General features: G+C 42.0%; 1 protein-coding gene across 2 annotated transcripts in view; it reads left to right on the top strand.

Annotated features, from left to right (window-relative positions):
• The window catches only part of FNDC3A (fibronectin type III domain containing 3A), a 356645-nt gene that overhangs the window by 26928 nt on the left and 305331 nt on the right, over positions 1-24386 (top strand). Inside the window, exon 1 of one of the 2 annotated variants that reach the window (XM_075337266.1) lies at positions 23190-23321. The exons of the other annotated variant lie outside the window; for it this stretch is intronic. The gene's annotated coding sequence lies outside the window, so the exon portion shown is untranslated. Of the gene's footprint in view, positions 1-23189; positions 23322-24386 lie in introns of those variants that run through there. 2 annotated transcript variants of the gene reach the window in all.

A 24386-nucleotide genomic window follows, 5' to 3' on the forward strand; every position in this document is an offset into this window, starting at 1 on the left:
TTTTTGATCTCTGCGTTTTGCTGCATTTTTCCAATGCATTGCATGGGTGAAGAACACAGGAAAGAATTGACATGTTCATTTTTTTTTACTTGTAGCTCAAAAACTCAGCTTAAAAAAAAAAAAGTTGTGTGCGAACAGCAAAAATGAAAAGTCATAGACTTTGCTGGGGAAGCAAAATCATGCAGTTTTGAGCCAAAACACACCCGAATAAACGCGCCTTAGGGTCTGTGCACACTGGGAAATTTGTGTTTCTTAAGAAAAATCGTCACCCTGTGGCAGAATTCCGCACCCGCGGCTAAAAACACACCTAGCATCCACATGCGGTTTTGTTGCGATTTTTGTTTTTTTTCCGCGGGTTGGTCTGTGCGGTTTTTAACCATTTCCTATGGATAAACCTCAGGTACCTGCGGAAAAGAAGTGACATGCTGCTTCTTTTTGCTGCAGAAATTCTGCAGTAAAATTTGTGCGCACAGCATTTTGTTTTTTCCATAGATTTTGCTGGGGAAGGACTGCAGCAAGGTTATGAACAAAAAACGCACCTTTCCTGCAGAAAAACCGCGGCAAAAAATGCAGTGTGCGCACAGGGCCTTAAAGATTACCAACAAACTGACTATTACTCCATTCACTCAGCATTCATTTCTTATTGTCAGGAAGGGGACCGCCTGCCATCAGCCTCCTGTCTCTTCCATTGATTGTCATGCACGGACACACTTTGTCTGCAGAGGGTTGATGTTATTACTCTGCATCATGGGTTGTTTTTTTGCTGTAAAATGTAACCTGAGGAATACAGGAGCGGAATATGGTGTGTCCATGTCTTTTTCCCATTTGTTTATTATAGGCCTTTCGTGTAAGAGCAGATACTTCGAGCGTTTAGCTGCTTGGCCTGTTTTATTATCCTGCCAAAGAAAATGACATGTCAGTAATCATAGTGCCCATATCAACAGACCTGTGCTGTAAACATGGCCCTGTGACAGGCCGGACCTACCTACCGTGTTTCCCCGAAAGTAGGACCCCCCCGAAAGTAAGGCAGGGTGGGGGTTTCGGGGGGGTCCGCCAATGTAGGGCACCCCCCGATTGTAAGGCAGGGTAGCGGGGGGGCCGGGGAATGTAAGGCCGCATATGGGTGGGGGTCCCTGGGGAAAGTACAGGAACTTACCGCTGCCGCTGTTCCCTCGCTCCATCCAGGCCTTCTCCAGTCTCGTGCCACCCGTGGTCCGCCTCCGGTGAATGGCCCCCGCAAGGCTGCCTGCTGGCCATCAGCTCGAGCTGTGATTGGCCAGTCAGCCGGCTCGCAGCTGATTGGCCCTCAGCTCGAGCTGTGATTGGCCGGTCAGCCGGCTCGCAGCTGATTGGCCCTCAGCTCGAGCTGCGATTGGCCGGTCAGCCGGCTCGCAGCTGATTGGCCCTCAGCTCGAGCTGCGATTGGCCAGTCAGCCGGCTCGCAGCTGATTGGCCGAAATCAGCCGCGACGTCACCGCCTGCAGGCTCGCTCCGATTTCGGTAAGTTCCGAAACTCTGTGTGTGTGTACACGTACGGTATGTGTATGGGTGCCGTATGGGGCTGTGTGTACGTACGGTATGTGTATGGGTGCCGTATGGGGCTGTGTGTGTGTGTGTGTGTGTGTGTGTGTGTGTGTGTGTACGTGTACGTACGGTATGTGTATGGGTGCCGTATGGGGCTGTATGTGTCAGTGTACGGTACCGGTACGATATGTGTGTGGGTGCCGTGTGGGGCTGTACCGGTACCGTATGTGTCAGTGTGTGTGGTGGCAGAGTGGGGGGCAGAACCACTGTATGGGGAGGCTGCAGGGGGGAGGATGGGGTGGATGCCAGATCTCAAACAATGGGGAGGCTGCAGGGGGGAGGAAGGGGTGGATGCCAGATCTCAAACAATGGGGAGGCTGCAGGGGGGAGGAAGGGGTGGATGCCAGATCTCAAACAATGGGGAGGCTGCAGGGGGGAGGAAGGGGTGGATGCCAGATCTCAAACAATGGGGAGGCTGCAGGGGGGAGGATTGTCATTTTTTTTCCAATGTAAGGCCTCCCCCGAAAGTAAGGCAGGGTGGGACTTTTGGGGGTAAAATTAATGTAAGACAGGGCCTTACTTTCGGGGAAACACGGTAGGTGGTGGTTATAGCAATCCGGCATAATAAAATACACTTGGCTCATTTATGTAGATTACATAGTGTAAATACAAGCCTTTTCCTTCATGTCTGGAGCAAAAGATCTGCAGGAAATTGTAGTCAGATCTGTCCAAGTCTTCACTTTTAGGCTCTGTGCGCACTGGGAAATGGAATTTTCTTGAGAAAATTCCGCATCCTCTCAAAGATTACCGCACCCGCGGTAAAAAACCGCGGGAAACCGCACCCGAAAACCGCATGCGGTTTGCCGCGGCTTTACCGCGGTATTATTCGCGGTATTGCCGCGGTTTTGCCGCGTGCGGGTTGGGATGTGCTTTATTGCATTCAATGCAATAAAGCATATTGAAGAAAAAAAAAAAAAATACATTTAATTCTGATAGTAGATAGACAGAAGAATAGATAGAGGGATAGATAGATAGATGACAGATCGCTACATTTCCCACGGTCGGCAGTGAGTTCACATTACCGGCCGTGGGAAATGACCGATAATTACCTCTGCTGTCTGCTGCATTCAGCCTGTCTGTGACAGTCGCGGCTGGATGGAAGCAGTGCAGGACGTCGGAGCCGGAGCTGTGGATGTCGGAGCGGTGGATTACGCCGGAGCTTTGTTTGGGGGGGTTAATAAAATGGTGAACGAGGCTTGTTGGTTTTATTTAAAATAAAGGATTTTTCGGTGTCTGTGTTTTTTTCACTTTACTTACGGGTTGATCATGTCAGCTGTCACATAGACGCTGCCATGATCAAGCCTGGGGTTAATGGTGGTGGTCCCCCATCACCATTAACCCCTTGTATTACCTTGTCACCACTGCTACACGGTGGCAAGAAGAGCCGAGGACACGCCGGCAGTGCCGCATAATGGATGCGACAGTGCCGGGGCAGCTGCGGCTGATATTCTCGGCTGCCGGAGGGGGAGTGAGGCGGGGGACATTACCCCTGCCCCTCTCCCTCCCCAGCCTGAGGATACCGGGCCGCCGCTGTGTGCTTACCTCGGCTGGAAGGTAAATATGCAGCGGAGCCCACGTTCTTTTTTTTTTTTTTTTTCTATATTTCCGTTTTCTTTCTATGTGTGTTCTATGTCTGTGATGTGTGTTCTGTGTCTGATGTGTGTGTGTTTACTCTGCACGACTTCCTGTTCCTGTAATGACATCACTTCCCTGCAAAACCGCAAGCAAGTGATGCACATTACCGGAGGTAAACCGCAAAATACCGCAGGGAATAACGCAGGAAAACGCAGTGAACCGCACAGAATTTGCTGCCTGCGTTATTCCCTGCGGGATTTCATGATTAACATTGAGTCAATGGAGTGAAATCCCGCAGCGATGTGCGGAAAAGAAGTGACATGCACTTGTTTTTGCTGCGGGATTCCCGCAGCAAAACATGCAGCTGTCAAATTCCGCCCAGTGCGCACAGGATTTTTTTTCTCCATAGGATTTGCTGGTGATTCACTGCAGAGATGTTATGAACATTTTCTGCAGCGAAACATGCAGCAAATCCGCGGCAAAATCCGCGAAAAATCCGGTAAGTGCGCACATAGCCTTAGTTATTTTTAACTCCATGGAGATCTATAAAGAAAAAAGTAACATTTGGTTTACCTGCCTCCTGATCTGGTCAGATATCCAAGGCCAGGTTTGCATTGCTTCTTAACCTTCACATCTGTGGCTTCATCGGGGTCTTCATCTGAAGCTCTGAAAAACGGATTCAAGCAACTGTATTGACGGGGACATTGGCTGTAAGGGTATGTGCAGACCGTGAGTATTTGGATGCAGACATTTCTGCAGCACTAATGCATCTCTTGGCAGGAAAAACGCAGTACCAAAAATACATGTTTTTCAGCGTTTTCGATGCATTTTTTTCTAGCATTTTTGGACACCAATAAATGCGATTATTGGTAGGTAATAGATATCGATAGATAAAAACATTATATGATTGCACAACTTCCCCATCACCAATACCACCCCCCTTACCTACACATAAAATTGCACCCTGACGAGCATATTGGACAGCTTTTTATGATTAAGTAAATGAAAAAAAACATGGAGTGCCCCCTATTTTTGATAGCCCTCAAAGTTAAAGCAGACAGCTGCGGACTGATATTATCAGGCTGGGAAAATCCATGGTTATTGGGCTCTTCTCAGCCTTAACCTTTTCGCACTAGAGCCTGTTTTTGCCTTCGTGACCGGACCAATTTTTTTATTTCTGACCAGTGTCACTTTGACAGGTTATAACTCTAAAACGCTTCAATGGATCCCGTCAATTCTGAGATTGTTTTTTTATGACATATTGTACTTCAAGATAGTGGAAAAATTAAGACGATATATTTTGTGTTTTTTTGTGACAATATCGAAAATTTGGTAAAAAGTTAGAAAATTTTGCAATTTTCAATTTTTTTATTTTTATGCCCTTAATCCAGAGGGTTATGTCCCACAAAATAGTTAATAAAAAACATTTCCCACATGCCTACTTTACATCCGCGCAATTTTGGAAACATAACTTTTTTTTGTTAGGAAGTTATAAGGGGTCAAAGTTCATCAGCAATTTCTCATTTTTCCAACAAAATTTCCCAAATAATTTTTTTAGGGACCATACCCTATTTTTAGTGACTTTGAGGGGCCTAAGTGACAGAAAATACCCAAAAGTGACACCATTCTGAAAACTACACCCCTCACACTGGTCAAAATCATATCCAAGAAGTTTATTAACCCTTCCAGTTCTTAACAGGAACTAAAGCAATATGGAAGGGAAAAATTAAAAAATGAAATTTTCCCACAAAAATGTAACTTTAGCCACAAATCTTTAATTTTTACAAGTGTAAAAGGAAAAATTGAACCATATAGTTTGTTGTACAATTTCTCCTGAATGCGTTGATACCCTATATGTGCTGGAAAACTACTCTATGGATGCATGGCAGGGCTCAGAAGGCAAGGAGCGTCATTTGGTTTTTGGAATGCAAAACTGTCTGGAATGGATTGCGGACGCCATGTCTCATTTGGAGTCCCCCTGATGTGCCTAAACAGTGGAGCTCCCCCACATGTCACCCCATTTTGTAAACTAGACCCCTTAAGGAATGTATATTGATGTATAATGAGCACTTTAAACCTACAGGTGCTTCACAGAATGTAATAACACTAAACCGTGAAAATTAAAAAATGAAATTTTCCCATAAAAATGTAACTTTAGCCACAAATCTTTAATTTTTACAAGGGTAAAAGGAAAAATTGAACCATATAGTTTGTTGTACAATTTCTCCTGAATGCGTTGATACCCTATATGTGCTGGAAAACTACTCTATGGATGCATGGCAGGGCTCGGAAGGCAAGGAGCGCCATTTGACTTTTGGAGCATGTGTATTCCTAGACTAGTTTGAGGACTCCATTTGCAGAGCTGCTAATTGCAATAACAGCAGAATCCCCCCTGAAGTGACCCCTTTGTGGAAATTACACCCCACTGGAAATTCATATTTAGGTTTAATGACAAGTTTCACTCCATCAATTATTTCCAGAAACAAGCACGCAGTGGATGTTTTTAGTGCAAAATTTGCAAATATGCCATAGTAGTGCTCAATATATTGTACCGTGTATAATTTACTATTTCCATGTATTTGAATGATAAAAGGGGATACTTTTATACTATTTAAAAACGTGCTTCTGTGTGGAAGATTTTAAAGCATTCAGTGAGGCATAAGGCTGGTAATGAAGGGCATTGTGGGCAATAATAGCGGGTATCATGTCTCACTCCTCTCTTGGTACATACACGACATCTTCTCTGGGGATTCCTTTTGGTTGCTGATGGTGGAATGAGTGCTATAAAATGTCGCTCAGTCAGTCTTTTGACATTTTCAGATTCTAATGGATAAGTGGGGCCAAAATTTGCAAAAAGTAAATTTTCGATTACCTTTTCTTGATAATCAATGAAAGTTTCTGAATGTCCTGCTTTTTTATATAACACAAAAGAATTGTATGTGGCAACCTGAAACAAGTGAATGACTAACTTTTTGTACCAGGTGTAGGATTTTCTTGATACCTGGTATGGCTGTAGAACCTGGTCTGCAAGGTCCACACCCCCCATGTATTTGCTGTATTCAATGATTGACACTGGCTTTAGCTTTGGAGTAGTGGACCTTTCTTCAACAGCCGTTGTGGCATCTGTGTGGATTGAGGTGAGGATAAAAATATCTTTTTTATCCCTATACTTGAGGGCAAGCAGCTTTCCACTGCGAACAGCTCCTGACTGCCCCTTTTGGAACTTTTCGTTCACCAAAGATTGCGGAAACCCCTGACGGTTTTTACGAATGGTCCCACAAGCCCCTATGTTGCATTCAACCAGGCTTTTAAATAGTGGTATGCTGGAGTAGTAATTGTCCACATATAGATTATAGCCTTTTTGTAAAAATGGACTAATCAGTTCCCAAACAATTTTTCCAGATGTCCCCAAATAAGTAGGGCATCCTTGTGGGTTTAGCTGGCTGTCTTTCCCCTCATAAATGCGAAAAGCTGATGTGTATCCAGTTGAGCTCTCGCACATTTTATATAGCTTTATTCCAAACCTTGCCCTCTTAGATGGAATAAATTGTTTGAGGTGCAGTCTTCCTTTGAATTTTACAAGGGACTCATCGATGGAAATGTTTTGTGTTGGGGTGTAGAGCCGTAAGAAGGTTTCTGTGAACTCTTCGATGATGGGTCTGAGTTTATATAGTCGGTCATGTTCTGGGGCATTTCTAGGCAGACATTGACTATTGTCATTAAAATGCCAAAATCTCATCAGAATTTCATAGCGACTCCTAGGAATAACGGCAGGAAACATTGGGGTGGCGTAAACAGGGCTGTTGGACCAGTAAGACCGAATACTTGGTTTTTTAACAAGTCCCATGGCAAATGTAAGCCCTAAAAATGTTCTCATTTCAGCACAATTTGTTGGCCTCCATGAATTTGATCTGGCATAATAGGATTGAGGATTCTTGGTGATAAATTGGGAAGCGTATAAGTTTGTTTGCAGGACAATATGCTCTAGCAACCTATCTGTCACAAACAAATTAAAAAAATTAACTGGCCCAAAACCTTCCACCTCCACATTTATACCAGGGTTAGCAGTAAAATCAGGGATGAAAGGGGTAGCTGAATCTGGAGCTTCCCATCTGGGAAATGCTACATCAAAAGGCAAAGCATTTTGTACATTGGCATCCGCCAATTCACTCGTACTAGGGACCTCGCTTGTACTGGCCATCGTTCCCTGATTTGGAGCCGTTTCTCCAGTAGCGCTATTTGCCTCTCTTGTACTGGTTCTGGTCGTTTTTGAGGATGGACCAGACTGACTGCTCATTTCTGAGCCATCACTGGCGCTGCCACTAAAGCCCTCAAAATCCTCATCACTACCTGACTGAACACTTTCCTCACTGTCAGAGCATATAAGGGCATACACCTGCTCTGCAGTATAAAACCGACGAGCCATTTTATTACTTTTTAGATTTTTATATATATAATGTACTCAACAGTACGCTACTAACTGATTGACGCTACTGACAGATTAACACTACTGATTGATAAAAATTTATTTTTGATCAATTTTTAATCTTTATATATTACTAAATTATTTATCTAACTTATCTAATCAACTTATATTATACTAAACTATACTTTATTCTATACTACACTATACTGTATTCTATACTATACTATACTGTATTCTATACTGTATTATATACTACACTATACTATATTCTATACTATACTGTATTCTTACTATACTGTATTCTATAATGTATTCTATACTATACTGTATTATATACTGTATTCTATACTACACTATACTGTATTCTACACTATACTGTATTCTATACTATACTGTAATCTATACTGTATTCTATACTATACTGTATTATATACTGTATTATATACTACACTATACTGTATTCTATACTATACTACACTATACTGTATTCTATACTATACTGTAGAATAGAATACAGTATAGTATAGAATACAGTATAGTGTAGTATAGTATAGAATAGAATATACTATACTACACTATACTGTATTCTATACTATACTGTATTCTATTCTATACTATACTACACTATACTGTATTCTATGCTATACTATACTGAACATCTACCCTATCTAACCCTATATGCTGCCTAACTGGGAAAAGGGGGAATTGATTTATATAGATGTAATGTGTGGGTTTTTTTACTGTGTGAAAAATCGCTGACTGACAGAGCTCCTGTCAGCAGCACTTGTCACACTGTTTCTCCTCAGATCAGTCACACACGGAGGATCTGAGGTGAAGCAGTGTTTTATACCGGCAGATCGCCCAGGCAAGTTTGTAACTACAACAAACTTTCCCAGCGATCGTTTTCATTGGTTAGCGCGGCGCTGACGTCACCAGGACCTGAACCAATCAGATCCTGGTGAGGTCAGGGGTCGCAGCTAGCGTCCTGCACCGGAATCCCGGCGCTTACAGGTACCATACGGTCACGATCGCTGCAAAACCGCGGACCGTTCATAAACGTTGGCGCTGCACAAAGCCCAGCAAGCGCCGACGTTTATATACCGTCCGCGGTCGGGAAGAGGTTAAAATACCAGCCCGAAACTGCCCCAGAAGTGGCGCATTACGTTAGATGCATCAATTCTGGCGCTTCACCTTGGCTCTTCCAGATTGCCTGGTGCGGTGGCAATCGGGCTAATGGTACTTGGGGTTGATGTCAGTTGGCATCAAGCCCTGGTCAGTAAGTATCACATGTTTCTCAACGCTGGCAGGAAACTAGCCAGGTCTTTCACCGGGAAGAAACAGTGTGGAGTAGGAAACTGGCTAGTGGGAGCAATGCCTAGTAGAAGACTGCTTCCTTGACTGGAGACTACCCTTCCCGTGGTTGTTCCTTCCCGGTGAAAGACCTGGCTAGTTTCCTGTCAGCGTTGAGAAACATGTGATGGTGTCTCCGCGGTGTTGGATGTTGATCTCCCCGAGGTGAACGATCCTTACCTATGTAGTTTTCTACTAGGCATTGCTCCCATTAGCCAGTTTCTTACTCCACACTGATGAGGGGCAAATACCCCGAAACAGCTGTCTGTGGATGGATACCATGTTTTGGTATAGGCGGTTTCCTTGGCTGGAGACTGCCCTTCCCATGGTTGTTCCTTCCCGGTAAAAGACCTGGCTAGTTTTCTGCCAGCGTTCAGAAACATGTGATGGTGTCTCCGCGGCATTCTTGTGGGTGCATAACCATTAGCAATAATCCTATTTGACTACAATGCAACGATGTAACTGAACATATATCTCCCATAGTGTGTAGATTGAGCCCCTTTGACTCCCCCCACCTGTAACAGTCTGTCACTGTTGCTGTAATAATAAGGATGAGTGCTCTACTTTTGTATTTTTCTTTATTTTTTTTTCATTGCTTATTTTAGGTAGAAATGTGGCCATATAATCCCAGCTTTATTGTACCTCTAGTCCACTGTGCCATTTTCCTGCGGTAAGAAAAATTGTGGGACTTTATGATATTTTTATAGGGCAACATAAAGTCTTTTCTCTAAAGAAAACAGTTTCCGCATGTAATGAAGACGCACGAATAGTTGTGCATTAGTTACTTGATCGGAACTACTTTACACATGAGTGACGTGACCACTACAGAGCGTCTCTGTGGAGCGCCACAGACGGCCGGGACTACAGAGACTTCTGTTGTGTGACTTGCCGAAACAACTTGTGCCTGTGTTTTTCATATTTTGTCACAAAACCTTTTGCATATAGCCCCAGTCTCAGAAATGGCCCACTCGGTTTGTTAGGCCTAAGACACACGGCATGAAAATCGGTGCGAGTGGAGTGCGATAAAAAAAATCGCATTCCACTCGGACCAATATTAGCCTGTGTCAGTGCATATGAGCGATTTATTTTCTCGGCTCCAATCAGACCGAGAAAACAATCGCAGCATGCTGCAGGTGTAATGCGATCCTGGTTTCTCTCACACCCATTCAAGTCTATGGGGCGCGAGGAAGATCGCACTGCACTTGCATACACCAGTGTACCGCGAGTGCAGTGCAAGAATGGCAATAGCCGGCAACGGTGGAGAGAGGGAGATGAATCCCTCCCTCCCCTTCCTCCGTGCCGGCTTGCCCCGCCCGCCCGTCCCCTGCAGCTGAGGACCTCAGTCGCAGTGACACTCGCATGACACTCTGCTTCTGCTGTACTGCCAGCGTGAGCCGAATGTCATGCGAGGATCGCATTAGTCCATTAGCATTATATTATATATAATAAATATAAAATTTATTTATTTTTTACAAAATTTAAACTTTTGCTAGAACATGAATCCAAATGAGACTTTTGAGCGTCTTCACTTAATTATTTCATTAATGGCATAAATGTGTGTAATGTAAATACCACCATTTAGAAATTGTAGTGAATATTTATACATATTTAAAGGGAGCCTACGGATCTTTCCTTGATAAAGCCACAAACCCACTCAACAAAATATTCTTTACTTAACCCCTTCATGCATATTTGTATAACTACGTCCTCCGCTGGGGTGATCGTGTGTGGAGGGGGCTCAGAAACGCCCTTAAAAGCTGTGGATGCTGGTTGTATAACATACCCGGTGTCTGTGCCAAACAGCAGCGGCTCTGGTGGCAGCTGTTACTCATTCAGATGCTGCTCTCAATCAGTGTTGGTAGCAATTAAATAAGGTAATTGCTAGTGTGCACACACATATTGGTATAACTATGTCCTTCACTGGGGTGATCGTCTGGAGGGGGCTCAGGAATTCCCTTTTAAACGCTGTGGATGCTGGTTATATAACATAGCCGGTGCCTGTGACTAACAGCAGCATCCAGAGCTGAGCTCTGGCTGCAGCCGTTAACTATTTAATTGCTGCTGTCAATCAATGTCTATGGCATTTAGAGCACATCATTACGGCCGGTTTCACACATCCGGCTTTTCGCCGGTTTACCGGATCCGGCGCTCTCCCGTACAGACAATACAGTACAGTGACAGCGCTGTAACTTCCGGGTCACATGCGCCGGTCACATGACAGCATGTGACCGGCGCTTGTTGCGCTGTCACTGTACTGTAGTCACTGTATGGGAGAGCGGCGGATCCGGCAAACTGGCGAAAAGCCGGATGTGTGAAACCGGCCTACCGGTGTGGACATGCACAACAGTTCCTATCGACTGCGTGATTGTGGGGCAGTGATAGATATAACAGCCAGGAACCTATTGAAGCCCCCTGTCACTGCTATCTTTGTACTCCTCAACTATAGGCTGAGCTCCAAAGGAGGCTACTTCTGCAATTACTGCATATACGTTTATTGCAGTATATAGTATAAATCATAGGATAATCGCAGTTTCAAGAAACTTTTTTTTCACCACTTTATCCTACTTTGAATGTGTACTCGTTCTTTGAAACATTTTATAGAAAAATAAATGGTGTTCTGCTACGTTACAGCTCGTTAGACAAAAAAATAAGCCTTCTTATGGCTATGGCGATGGAAAAAGGAAAAAAAAGTTATGGCTCTTGGAAGGAGAACAAAAAAAAAAAATCACAAAAGAAATATTGCCCAGTCCTGAAGAAGGTTCTAAGGTGTTGTATGACATATGTGAAGCTTGCTGTAATGTGAGAGCTAGTTGCTGGGTTTTGTGTGTTTTGTCGCCTCCGTCCACTCCCGGTTACTGAGATTTCCACCGGGTCATGTTCCTTCCTCTGAATTCTAAATGATATATTTTATCAGGTAAAACCGCAGACGCCTCGGGCACTGGATTACTTGGATTTGTCGTCTTGTTTTCGGTGTAGTCGCGGTTAATGCTCCACACCGGCAGACGTTATACGGATCCTGTGCGCTATACATATTATTTTTTAGGTCTCATTCAGACGTCAAAGTTTTACACATATGCAAAAAAAATGGTAAATAACAAAGCTTCTCCTATCCTTTTGAAATGGTAATCACACACGTCACTGATGCCATTCAGGTGCTGTCCGTATTTTTATATCTAACCCATAGGTGTAGATTGGCCCTCTTCATCCATGCTGCCGGAAAATAAAAAAACGTGTAAAGCTGCATAGATTTCAATGGGTTCGTATTCTATCCGTGAAAATCCCAGAACAGGTACCCGCAGCGCTGACATCTGAATGAGACGCAGCCATAATATATAACATGTGCAGCCATCCAACATCTGTGTGTGATCTGCACTTTGGTGTGGTGTTACATTTGCACTAGTTATTTTGGAGTGGGATTTGGGTGCTGGTCACATACAATTGCAGATTTGTAGCCTTCATTAGACCGACACTAAAAAAGAAAAAAAATATCCCCTATGATGTGTCGCCAGTGAGTGGTGGTCACACTCCATTTCCATTGAACGCTATGCTGGAAAGTGTCGATCACTCGTGTGTGGTAACTGTATTCAGTCATCACTTGTGATGTCACAATACAATCTTTGTGTCACTTTTTCTTTTTAGCCACAGGCAAAGATGAACATAGATGTGAACTTTCTGGGTTTTTTCATCATATCATGAATGACACTCGTGGAAGAAACCATAAGGGCTCACATGAGGATATGGATCGGACGATAAAAAAAAAATGGATTATACTCGGACAAATGTTGGTCAATGCAAATATGCATTTTTTTTTTTTTTTTCTTAGCTGTATTTGGCTTGAGAATAAAATTGCAGCATGGGGAGATTTGACCCCGAAATCAGTACAGCGCGAGGAAAAAAAGACGACTGTCATACAGACTATCATGATCAATACTAAGGACCAGGGGGCACTCACTGCGAGTGGAAGAAAAGCGATTCCGGTAGCTAAATAGGAAAGGGTTCTTTACAGTTAGAGCAGTCAGACTGTGGAATGCCCTACCACAAGAGGTAGTAATGGCAGACGCTACAACAGCTTTTAAACAAGGGCTGGATGATTTCCTCAGTACACAACATTGTTGGTTATAAGTGACTTAGGGACTAAATGTATAACTGGTGGAGGAAGGTTGCACTAGATGGACCAGGGTCTTTTTTTCAACCTAAGTAACTATGATCCGATTTCTCTGCATATATTACAATTCTGTAAGATTGGGAAACAGTAATTGGTCCTGTAATAATAGCTGCTGAGTTAAAAAAAAAAAACAAAACAAAAAAAAATACAAAAAAAACCCCAAACCAGACAGCACAAGTGAAAAAATCCCACTCATCTGAATAACTGTTTTTTTTTTGTTAGGTTTTTTGTTCGCTCCTGTGACAACCCCAGCCTCATAGCGATGTCTGGAAAGTCCCGAGGAGTCGTGTACCTTTTGCGAGCAGCACATAATCAGGACAGGGTTTCAATCTTGTCTCCATCCTGTGCCCGGGAACATATTTTGAAAAGGGACTTTTTATATTTCATGTCTTTCAATTCTACTGTATGTGGAGTAGTGCTGGTGGTCTCCGTCCCTGATGGAAGTGTTCAACTTGAGCCTCATTCAGGTATCCGTGTATCGTGTGGGTTCTGTCCATGGTTTTCAAAGAATATGTACCCACTTAAGTCCAAAGGTCTGAAAATTAATGATGGAGACAGTCGCTGATAAAAAAAAATAAAATAAAAAAACAATAAAAAAAAATTGTACAAATCTATAGGTCCTTTGAAATTAGACAGCACTCGGTATTGGTATACAGTCTGTGTGCTGTCAGTGTTTTTGACATTGTAATGGATAGAAAAACTGCAGTTTTAAATGTTGGTTTTTTTTTTTGTTTTTTTTTTTTAATTCAAGCAGAAACAACTACTGATGATACCCTGATGGTAAAAACTGACACGTATGTAACTGATCCAAGTGCAGAACAATGATCCAGGTTTACAGTTGTCTCAGTCGAGTCGATAATCTGTACCGAGCGCTCATTAGAGTGCTCGAGCTGCCAATTATCAACCAGTTGTAAACTTGCCAACAATCACCAGACAAATGAGAAAAATCTTTGTTCTCGGCAGCACGGGAGATATGTTACAAGTACTGTGGAACCTTGGATTACGAGCATAATTCGTTTCGGGAGTGCGCTCTTAATCCATGTTACTCTTATATCAAAGCAAATTTTCCCATAGAAAATAATTGAAATGCAGACAATTCGTTCCACAACCCAAAAATATTTCCTGTATTTATACAAACTTATTCCAGTAATACAAAATAATGTCCTGTATTGATATACAATCACATTACACTAATACAAAATACTGTGCAGTAAAAGACATATAAAGCAAATTAAACTGCACTTTAGCTTACAATAGAATTTTTGGTGTGTGGGAGGTACAGTATAAGTAATGTGCTGCACTGGTTATCAATAATAAAGTACAATACTGTATCCACAAATTCAAATGGATAGACATGCTATATAGTATATACTGTACTGTACAATGGTATACTGTATACACTACAGTAAATATATACAGAAAGTTACCTCCAGAGCGCGGTGAAAGGACAGACCCGGAAGTGTGCACGGTGAGTATTTGCTCTTATTGCAAATCATTGCTCTTAAACCAAGTTACAAATTTGTAAAAAGCTTTGCTTGTTTTGCAAAACGCTCTCAAACCAAGTTACTCTTAACCCAAGGTTCCACTGTAATAATATTCTACACCACCCAATGATTGTATTAATGATCGCTCTGTGTAAATAAAATTCCACTCGCCCTGTCCAAACAGATAGTGTGGTGACGCACAATACCACCCTAGCGTATGACAGAAGGACAGTCATTTGTCTTAGACTGGTTGCATTGAGGCCTATTTCATTTAGCGTGAAATGTGAAATGACCCAAACACATTTATTCATCGTACACCGACCTCTCCACTTTGTATAGATTGCTGTAGGTGTAAGATGGCGGTCTGATGATCAGAGCATTACTTATAGTCTTAGACGAAAATGCATGTTTGGCTTGGATAAATGTCTCCATACAGATTCACGTCGTCCGATTTTGGCACAACTGACTGTACTTCGGATGTTTATGGGGGCGTCCAGACTCTCACAAGAGGTATTGAGGGAGAGAAGGATCTGGCATTTTTTCCTCCCCTTTATTTCTGATGGAGATGAGGCACTGCCAGAGGTGTCTGCCAACCTCTTACTCCTCTGTTCTTCCCATACACAAAACATGGAGGCTAGGCAGCGTGGATGGTGCAGGTCTATGGGGAATTGGTGAGAAATGGCCATCGACCAAACAAGTGACCGTCCGTCAGTTTAAGGTCTCACTAAAGCATCCTTGAAAACATGAGCACAAGACACACGTGAAACACTTCTAGAGCAGGCACTCATCATAGTCTCTGAGGTTGTTCACATAGCTGTTTGTTTTTTTTTTTTTATTATTACCCCCCCACCTCCTTGGACCGATTATCCGTGGAAAATAATGGAGATCGATTGTGTAAAATCAAATTTTCGAATGGGTCAGTGAGAAAAAAAAATACAGCCTGGACATGGCTGCCATCCCTGTGACATCCAAGCACTGTCCCTTTTTTACAGTAGAGATGGCTAAACTGATGGCAGAAATGGCCACACGCTAAGAACTGGATGAAAACTGGACTGTTAGTAAAAGAAAAAAAGTGACTATTTTTAGGTGTATATCCATCTCAAAAGGCTGAATTATTTCTGTAAGAGGAGGAGACGCCCTGCCGTTATCTTAATGGGCATAGAGGACCAGACAGGCTAATGTCAGTGTATCCCATAAGAAAACATGATCCGGCCTCTGGCCCGCTGACACCAGATTTATCATTGCCTTGAGGATTTGCGTCTGATATAACATAGTGAGGCCTCAGTAGTGTAAATGTCGCCATACCCCACACCGCGCGGCACACATACAGTACGGTCACTGTGCACTCTGTGTCCTGAGGGGCTCTGCAGCGTGTTCCAGCTTCCCTGACGTCTTTTGGGTGGTGCAGGAATGTCTCCTTTCTGTTTGTGCTCCTACTACCAGGACTGTATTTGCCCATGGAGAGTCTTGGCTCACGTCTTGTTTACAGCTTCATCACTTACCTGCATTTTTTTATGCTTTTTTTTTCACATAAAGAATGAGATGGGATGAATTGCTTAACTACTTTTAGAAAAATAGCAAAAAGAGGCCTAAATATCCTCCACAATTTAGAATACTCACAGCAGGATAAAGCAGTGATGAACTGCTCAGGCCAAGAGAAACTAATGCACTACCAGGGTGCAACCAGACCCCCAATAGATGGAAAATCACAGGTGCAAGAGGAGCAAATCACTCACACAACTCCTGAATATGGAGAGGGTGATCGCTGAATGGTAAAATTGCACACTAGTGGCTTGCATAGGGCTCTGTTCACACTTACAGGCGTATAGTAACCCAGTCAGCAGCCTATTACACGCCCATAGTATTCGATCATAGATTAGTGTAGGGACCTACAAGTATGAGGAACCGTGACGTGGTTTGTAGGCTACTTTTGTATTTTGGCCATAATATCGACTAATACCTCAGATACTGTGTGTGTACGTACGTGTATATATATATATATATATATATATATATATATATATATATATATATATATATATATATATATAAATGTATGTGTGTGAAAATATATATATATATATATATATATATATATGTATGTATATGTATGTATGTATGTGTGTGTGTGAAAAAATATATATATATATATATATATATATATATATATGTTCTTATATTTGACAGATGTGTCTGACACATTATGGAACCGCTAAGCATCTTTTGACTTACATGGTGGGCGTCACCTGCATTAACTGAAATTACCAGTCTCATGTTCCGGATTTAATCTTCTCACATATTAGATCTCAAATGGAAATGTATAGGGTTTTTTTTCCCAAAATAATTTGACATAAGGGGGAATAGAAAGCAATCGCAACATCACATGTACAAGCCCCCACCTGATTGTAAAGTGCTGCAGAGTATGATGGCGCTATATAAATAAAATTTATTATTATTATGTACACCAAAGTTGTAGCCCACAGGTCAATGGGGAAAAATAAAGGGTTATCAAAAAGTGGTGACACATCAGATTTATTTATTTTACAAAGTGCTATCCGTCTTTAATTTTGCAAAGGATTGAAGTTTTGTAATTCATTTATCCAGAAGTGAAGAGATATGATGACCCTCTGTACCTCTGTGTTTTTGTGTATGTAAAAAGTCCTTTTTATTGTGGATTTACTTATAAATTAAGGGCTTTTTTTCTTTTTTTTTTTTTTTTTTTACATTTAGTACCTTTTTTACATGTGGTTTAGAAATTCCAGGAGATCACATCAGTAGTGGTCCTGAAGCTGGTACGCTCGCTTCATTGTAATCGGTCAAAGTAATGGACATTTACGGTTGAGACCTAAAGATCCTAAAAGAGAAACTTCAGGATGTACATTATATTCTGTCTATTAAAAACCCCAAAGCTTCAATGTGTAAGTGGAGCTTTATTTTCTATCTCTGTAGTCGCTGCAGCCAAGACAAACATCTTACATCCGGTTTCTCCAGGACTCAATCATTGAACTTTAATCTTTAAATGTCTTTTATTTGTCTTTTCTTGATGGCCAACCTTAAAAGTCCAGCTCGTCTGTGAGGAAGCCGGCTAGTACCATGCTCATCGCAGTTATGATAATATCTGTGGTGATCTGCTAATGCTGGTCCTACACATTAGATTGTCGGCCGATCTACCTCTGCCCCCCCCCCCCTCCACAGCCCCCTTGTGTTAGATCACTGAAATCTCAGTATGTTTACACACTATTAGTTCTGTTATATTAAATATAACAAGGCGATGTCCCTTTAAAGCACCATACCAGGGTTTGGTTTTTTTAAAATCTTTATTTAACTGTTAAAGGGAACCTATCAGGTCCCATGTGCGTTCTAACCTAGAAGCAGGGTGATGTGTGGCCTAGATACCCCTTCCTACCCATCCCTGTGTTGTAATATTATGTATTATGAATGCATAAAAATGTTTTATTAATTACATATCCCCTATGTAAATGATCAGAGGCTCTAGTCCCCTGGGCGTCGCATCGCCCTGTGGGCATTTGCATACTTTCTGTGGTATTGCGCCCCTGTGGGTGTGATACCATGGATTTACATGAGTGACGTCACCGTTGTTCCTTGAGATTTGTGCTTGGTTGGAACCGCAGGAGTCTTCTGAGTATGCGCAGTGCACGTCTGAAGACGAGAAGTAGGCACCCAGATAACAAGACTGTGGGAATGGTAAGTGCGCAGGATCTCAAGGAACGACAGTGACGTCTGTCTGTAAATCCATGGTAGCACACCCACAGGGGCGCAATAACACGGAAAGCATGCAAACGCCCACAGGGTGATGCGACGCCAAGGGGACTAGACCCTCTTATAATTGACATAGGGAATATGTAAGTAATCATTTTTATGCATTCATATTACACAATATTACAACACAATGATGGGTAGGAAGGGATTTCTAGGCCACAGATCACCCTGCTTTTAGGTTAGGACGCATATGGGACCTGACAGGTTACCTTTAAATCCAAGTCACCTGCCTCTGCCTTATACCCCCCCCCCCCCCGGTCTGCGACAGTTTATGAACTACCGACAGCTCCATTGTTTCACTGAGCGTGCCGGAGGTTACTCTTCAATACAAGTCTATGAGAGCCTCGTTCTGACTCTGTCTTCTGTTGAGCATTTGTGACAGAACTTCTGTCTTCCAACTAATTAAAAGTTCCTTTCACAAGATGGCGCCGCGGTAATAGACCAACTCCTCAAAAAAAAAAAACATGAAAGCGCTGGTGGGTGAGTAAAAGAGTAGAGGCAGGGACCTTAGACTAAAAGCACCACACCAGTGCTGAAAAATGACCACTCACACGAGCATTGCTGTGCCCAGTGCAGCCTCTTGCAGTGTGTGAACGGCTCACACTGGGGGTAACAGCGTGATCAGATGTAGTGTGCAACACACAAAAAATTAAACCCCCCCCCGACTCACACCTGCTCCTGGAAGTGACCTGGTATGGCTGGCTGCATGTGGGCGGAGACTCGAACTGCCCAATCAGTGACTTCCATTGGGGTCCTGGTCAAGTCAGAGTCCCCAACTGACCTTTATCTAAGTCTGGCTGAATCTGCCGAACCGAACTTCCACCTGTCCGCTCATCTCTAGTGATGACGCTTTGTTTCATGGTGGGGAAAGCAGTCACTGCCCCTGATGACGTCCTATTCCAGTATCCCAGCATGCACTAGGCATTTTTAGATAAAAGAAATGAAATGTCATCAAAAGGGAAGTAATAAAAAAAAAATCTGCTAGAGGGGAGTGGATGGCAGGGAATATATTAGATAAGTGATTATTATTTAGACATTTCAGATTAAATTTAAAATTTAGTGGTATCACTCCTGCGGTCCCTTAGAGAATGCATAGAGGTGTAGTCGTGTGCACTCTGGTGATGTGAGCGATAACTATAAATACAATCTGCCAAGCAGACAGATATTGCCAAAAGTCCTGAATTGATAATTTAACAGAGCAAGGACTAAAATATAAACTTTTAATTAATCACTTTTAAAACCATTCCATAAAGTGCAGTGCAAAAATTGTGCGAAAACACACAAATTATATACAGAAAAAAGGATAGATCTCACCCAGTTCTTCACCATGGGCAGACCAATTGCCACCAATTAGATGAGAATACAGGCGGATTTGAGGGTTACTCAGAGGTAGGATCCAAGCAAAATATAAAGTCCTAACCCCTGTCGTGCCCCATGCAGTTGCTTCTGCCCTTACAAGGGGAGCACCCAAGTAATGCAAGCTACCCTGAATAAACAAGGACCCTCCCAAGGTAGGAGATAGGTTCGAATTCCCTAGGAATAACACAATGGGTAATCTGCCCTGTGCTGATGTAGTGCGCCACCTTCAGGATACAGTACACTTTGGAATAGTTCCTTTTACAATATTTTGATCTAAAAACCGAGCATGTTAATTTTATCTCCATCATGGTGGTGCATAACAAAACACAGAACAAAATCTGCAATAATATTTAGTGTTGTGCATTTCACAGCAGTTTTGACGCTCTGGAAATTCCACAGAGGATATACCAGGCCATCTGATATGTGACCCTCACTATCTGAGAAGTTTACATCATTCTGTTGGATTTTAGACCTATTCGACTCCGGTTAATCTACTTGATTTTTTTATATGCCATGCTTGATGAAGAGTATGCTGGAGTAAGATGTGCCAAATTCATTAAGAGGAATACATCTCTTAAAGGGAACTTGTCAGGTTTTACGTCCAGTATGGTCTCAGTATAACTTATTTATGCATTGACATCCCTGGCCAGCTTTAGATGACGGTTTGCTCCATGCAGTGTGTGCAGAGGGATAGCTTTGTACTGTAGGGGCCGGTGCCCACCAGGGCTGTGGAGTCTGAGTCTGTGTTAATTTTGGTGGAGTCGGTATAAAATGGACCGGCTCCTAAAATATATAATAAATTGGGGACAGTAGTTCAATGCAGAATGTACTGAATATTTTTCATAGGAATTTGGGAAAGTTATGAAATGTCCTATAAATGTCTGTTCTGTTCCTGATCTAAGGCTACATTCACACACACCGTTTTTACAGCGTTTTTTGAGGATACGTTTTTTCAGCTGCAAAAGCAGATCAGATTTTTAAAAAACCCGCATCACCTGAAAGGTTTTTGCGGCTCCTAATGCTTTCAAGAGCAAAAGCAGATTAGAAAAATAACGGACAATGCTTCAAACATAAGTACAATTAAACTGATGAATGAGAGTAATGAACAACAGCTAGAAGTAAATTTAGGATTCAGTATGTGTGAGATGGAAGGCCACAGTGCTGTTCATGTAACCGAGGAACAAACAGATATTACAACAGAAGAATAGCAAAATGATAATTTAGGATTAGATGATCTTGTTGAAGCTGTTTCAAAACACTTTCATATTCATCACATGCGCTGTGTTGTGCACACGCTGCAGCTGGCAATAAGAGAGAGTCTGCAAGAGGAACATGCTGGAAATCTGATTGGAAAAGTGAGGAAATTGGTTCTTGCCGCCAGAACCCCTAAAATTGATTCCATCTTGAAGAGACGTGCTGGAAAGGTGCAATTGTCGATTTAAGCCACTCGGTAGGGCAGCACATATTTAATGACTGAGCGATTGCTTGAACTAAAATCGTTTCTTATAGATATGGTGAACCCTCAAGTAACATTAAATGAAGGTCAATGGACACAGGTGGCTGAATTGAAGGAATTGCTTAATCACCCATTTACCGTGACTAAAAAATTGCATGTTGAGGATTTAACTCATGGCATTTTCATAAGGGCGTGGAAGAACTTGCTATTTTGCCTGTCCCAAAGAGGAGATTTAATCGCAGATGGCATTTCTGCTTCACTGAAACGGAGCATGACACAGCTATTGGAAAATAAAATTCTTCTGGCAGCTGTTTGTGGACCCAAGTCATCGTATACTGCTTGATGATCAACAACAACTTACTAACAGAAAAGAAGCTCTGACTGAGGTAGCAGTTAGGATGAGGGGCTACAGGACTGCCAGGTGCAAGAGGACTTGGGGCCTGACAGTGCTACTGCTGCCATATCTTCATCCTCATCAGATGAGGAGTTTAACTTTGACAAGTATTTGGATGAAATGGAACAGGCAATGCGTTGCCGCAAGGAAAAAGATTTCACTCCATCAACTATAGCAAGCAGATTGGCCAGATTTCAGCAAAATTTTTCACTTGTTTTCAAAGAAATAGAAAACTTCAACCGTTCATCAAAACTGACTGTGCATGAGGCAATTCCTTTATACCTGGAAATTGTTAGCGATGTTGCCCATGTGGTTATGGCTTTGCCTCCAATCCAAATTAAGTTAATGTAGAGAGGTTGTTCTCTAGCCTTAACATTAAGTCAGATTTGAGGTCATCTGCGAAGCCGGGTCTGATGGAGGCAATTCTATTTCTTAGGACAAATTCATAGACTGCACAAATGTTAGTATGTTTTTGTTGAAAACTGTCCTTTGCCACTTACATAGTTTTATTACAGTATCAGAGTGTGTGTGTGTGTGTGTGTGTGTGTGTGTGTGTGTATCTATGTATGTATATGTGTGTGTGTATATATGTGTGTGTGTATGTATGTATGTATGTATATGTATGTATGTATGTATGTATGTATGTATATATATATATATATATATATATATATATATATATACTATATATATATATATATATAATATACAATGATGTATGTAATCTATATTACATAGTGTATTACATATTTACAATTTATTACAGTTTTTTGTGTTCTAAAGTATTGCAATAAATTATATTTTATCTGAATATCTTGATTATTGTATCATAAAAATGATTAAATGTCTGATGTTCACATTGCACTACAATACATTTTTCACTTAAATATAAGCAATATATGTGGGAGTCGTGGAGTCGAGTCAGTGCAAGGGAAATTGAGGAGTCTGAGTCGCAGGTTTGGCTTACCGACTCCACAGCCCTGGTGCCCACAATCAGGAATAGCAGCGGTTTTGGTTCAATGTATTTTTGCTGCGTCCAAAGCTCTGCGTAGTACAGTGGATGGGATTGATAGCAATCTCTTGTACACTGCTTCTTTTTAATGCTGTGTAAACTGACTTGCGTTGCGGGTTTCTATCCACAGCATGTCAACTTCCCTTGCGCAGACGCTAGAGTTCTCTGCGCGGGAGAACGCAGCGAAAATATGCTTCGTCCACAACGCCACATTACCCTGATCATGGACCCTTAGGGGAGTACTGAAAATAAATAATAAAGGTAGCAGAATTTGTAGATAATTAAGACGATATTCTATATTTTCTGTGTCTACAGTAATGTATTCCAGGGTGGCGTTTACTTTTATTGCCACTTTTATTACGGAGAGTTGACACTAAGACCCAGAGGAGGCAGATCAGTCAATCCTTTTGCAGTTTACTAAAGAAATACTGAAGAAATTGTGTTTGAAATAGAAATCTCCTGTATAAATCCTGAATAGGGTGCTGTGCAGCTTCTCATTACTGTGCGGCTCTTCTCGCAGCAGCGCAGGCAGTGATCCGTAGAATGGCTGTTATGAAATGTGGAGCTGAGCTGATCTCCATTTCCCTCTCTTCCTGCCTGGCAGCCTGTCCACAAGACAAACACCAGCTGAGGGCTGTAAACCGAGCAGGAGATAAGCGCTGCACAAGCCCCGCTCTTACCTCTACCATATGGACCTCTCTACACAGCCGGAGCTCATGGCCGGAGAACTTTTCAGGTTTGTAGAGCATTGGATGGTCGCCTTTAGACGCTAAACTTCTGTATCTGCAGCTAATGATGAGCTGAAAGCTTAGTATAGATCTATGTGAAAAGCAAAGGTGACGTAATACCACCAGTCCGGTTGCTTGAGTGATGGATTTTGTATTTTGCTATTGCCTGTCCCTCTACTTTTATTCTGATTTGTATGGATCACTCATTGTATATATAATGAATTGTGTGATGTCAGGGCTACTACCATTCTCGCGTCTCGTAACCAGCAGTTGTACGGGCGCAACTCGTGTACAGAGTGTAATGGAAGTCAATGGGGACCCAGAGCACTTTTTTTTTTTTTTTTTGGAAGAACTTGCCAAAAAATGCTCGAGTGTCCCATTGTCTTTCATTATACTCTGTGCACGAGTTGGACCTGTCCGAACGTCTGACCTGCTTGTTAAGAGTACAGAGCGCCCAGGCATGGTAGTGCTAGCTCATCACTAGTCTCAGGGCACATATGGAATAAAGTTACCTATACTAATTTATACAGAAAGAAAGATATATCGGCTCAGCCTGAGAAGGTTGTAGTAGTCCATATCCGGTTGCCTTCGTGAATCAAATGATGGCAGGTGCATGCATCCATATGTCTGATGTCCACAGAATAAAGGTGTAGGAAGGCAAAGTCCAGCGCCAGGCTTGATTAAAACTCTTGTCTTTATTGAGTACGATTAAAACGTGGTGTAATTAAAATGTTTTACTATGTTTTAATCACTATGTACATAGAAAAAAATAAATAAAAATCTTGCCCTTTTCACACTGACTACTAAGTGTAATGTTAGATTCGTACTGCGAGCTCCAACCTTATTGAATTATAGAAGTTCATTGTGAAATGGGAGGTGAGCTGGTACTTGACATATTCTGAATCTTTTATTCTGTTCTACCTACTGTCGAGTTGTTACCTGTTGTAATCCTGTCTGTGATGATAATGATCCTGCTGAAAAATAATCTGTACAGAACAGGAAGTTTGAATAGAATAGACTTAATGGTCAGTGTAAAAAAAAAAAAACACCCTAAGATTTCTTGTTTTTTATTT

This window comes from Anomaloglossus baeobatrachus, chromosome 2 (assembly GCF_048569485.1).
Source record: "Anomaloglossus baeobatrachus isolate aAnoBae1 chromosome 2, aAnoBae1.hap1, whole genome shotgun sequence".
Taxonomy (NCBI): Eukaryota; Metazoa; Chordata; class Amphibia; order Anura; family Aromobatidae; genus Anomaloglossus; species Anomaloglossus baeobatrachus.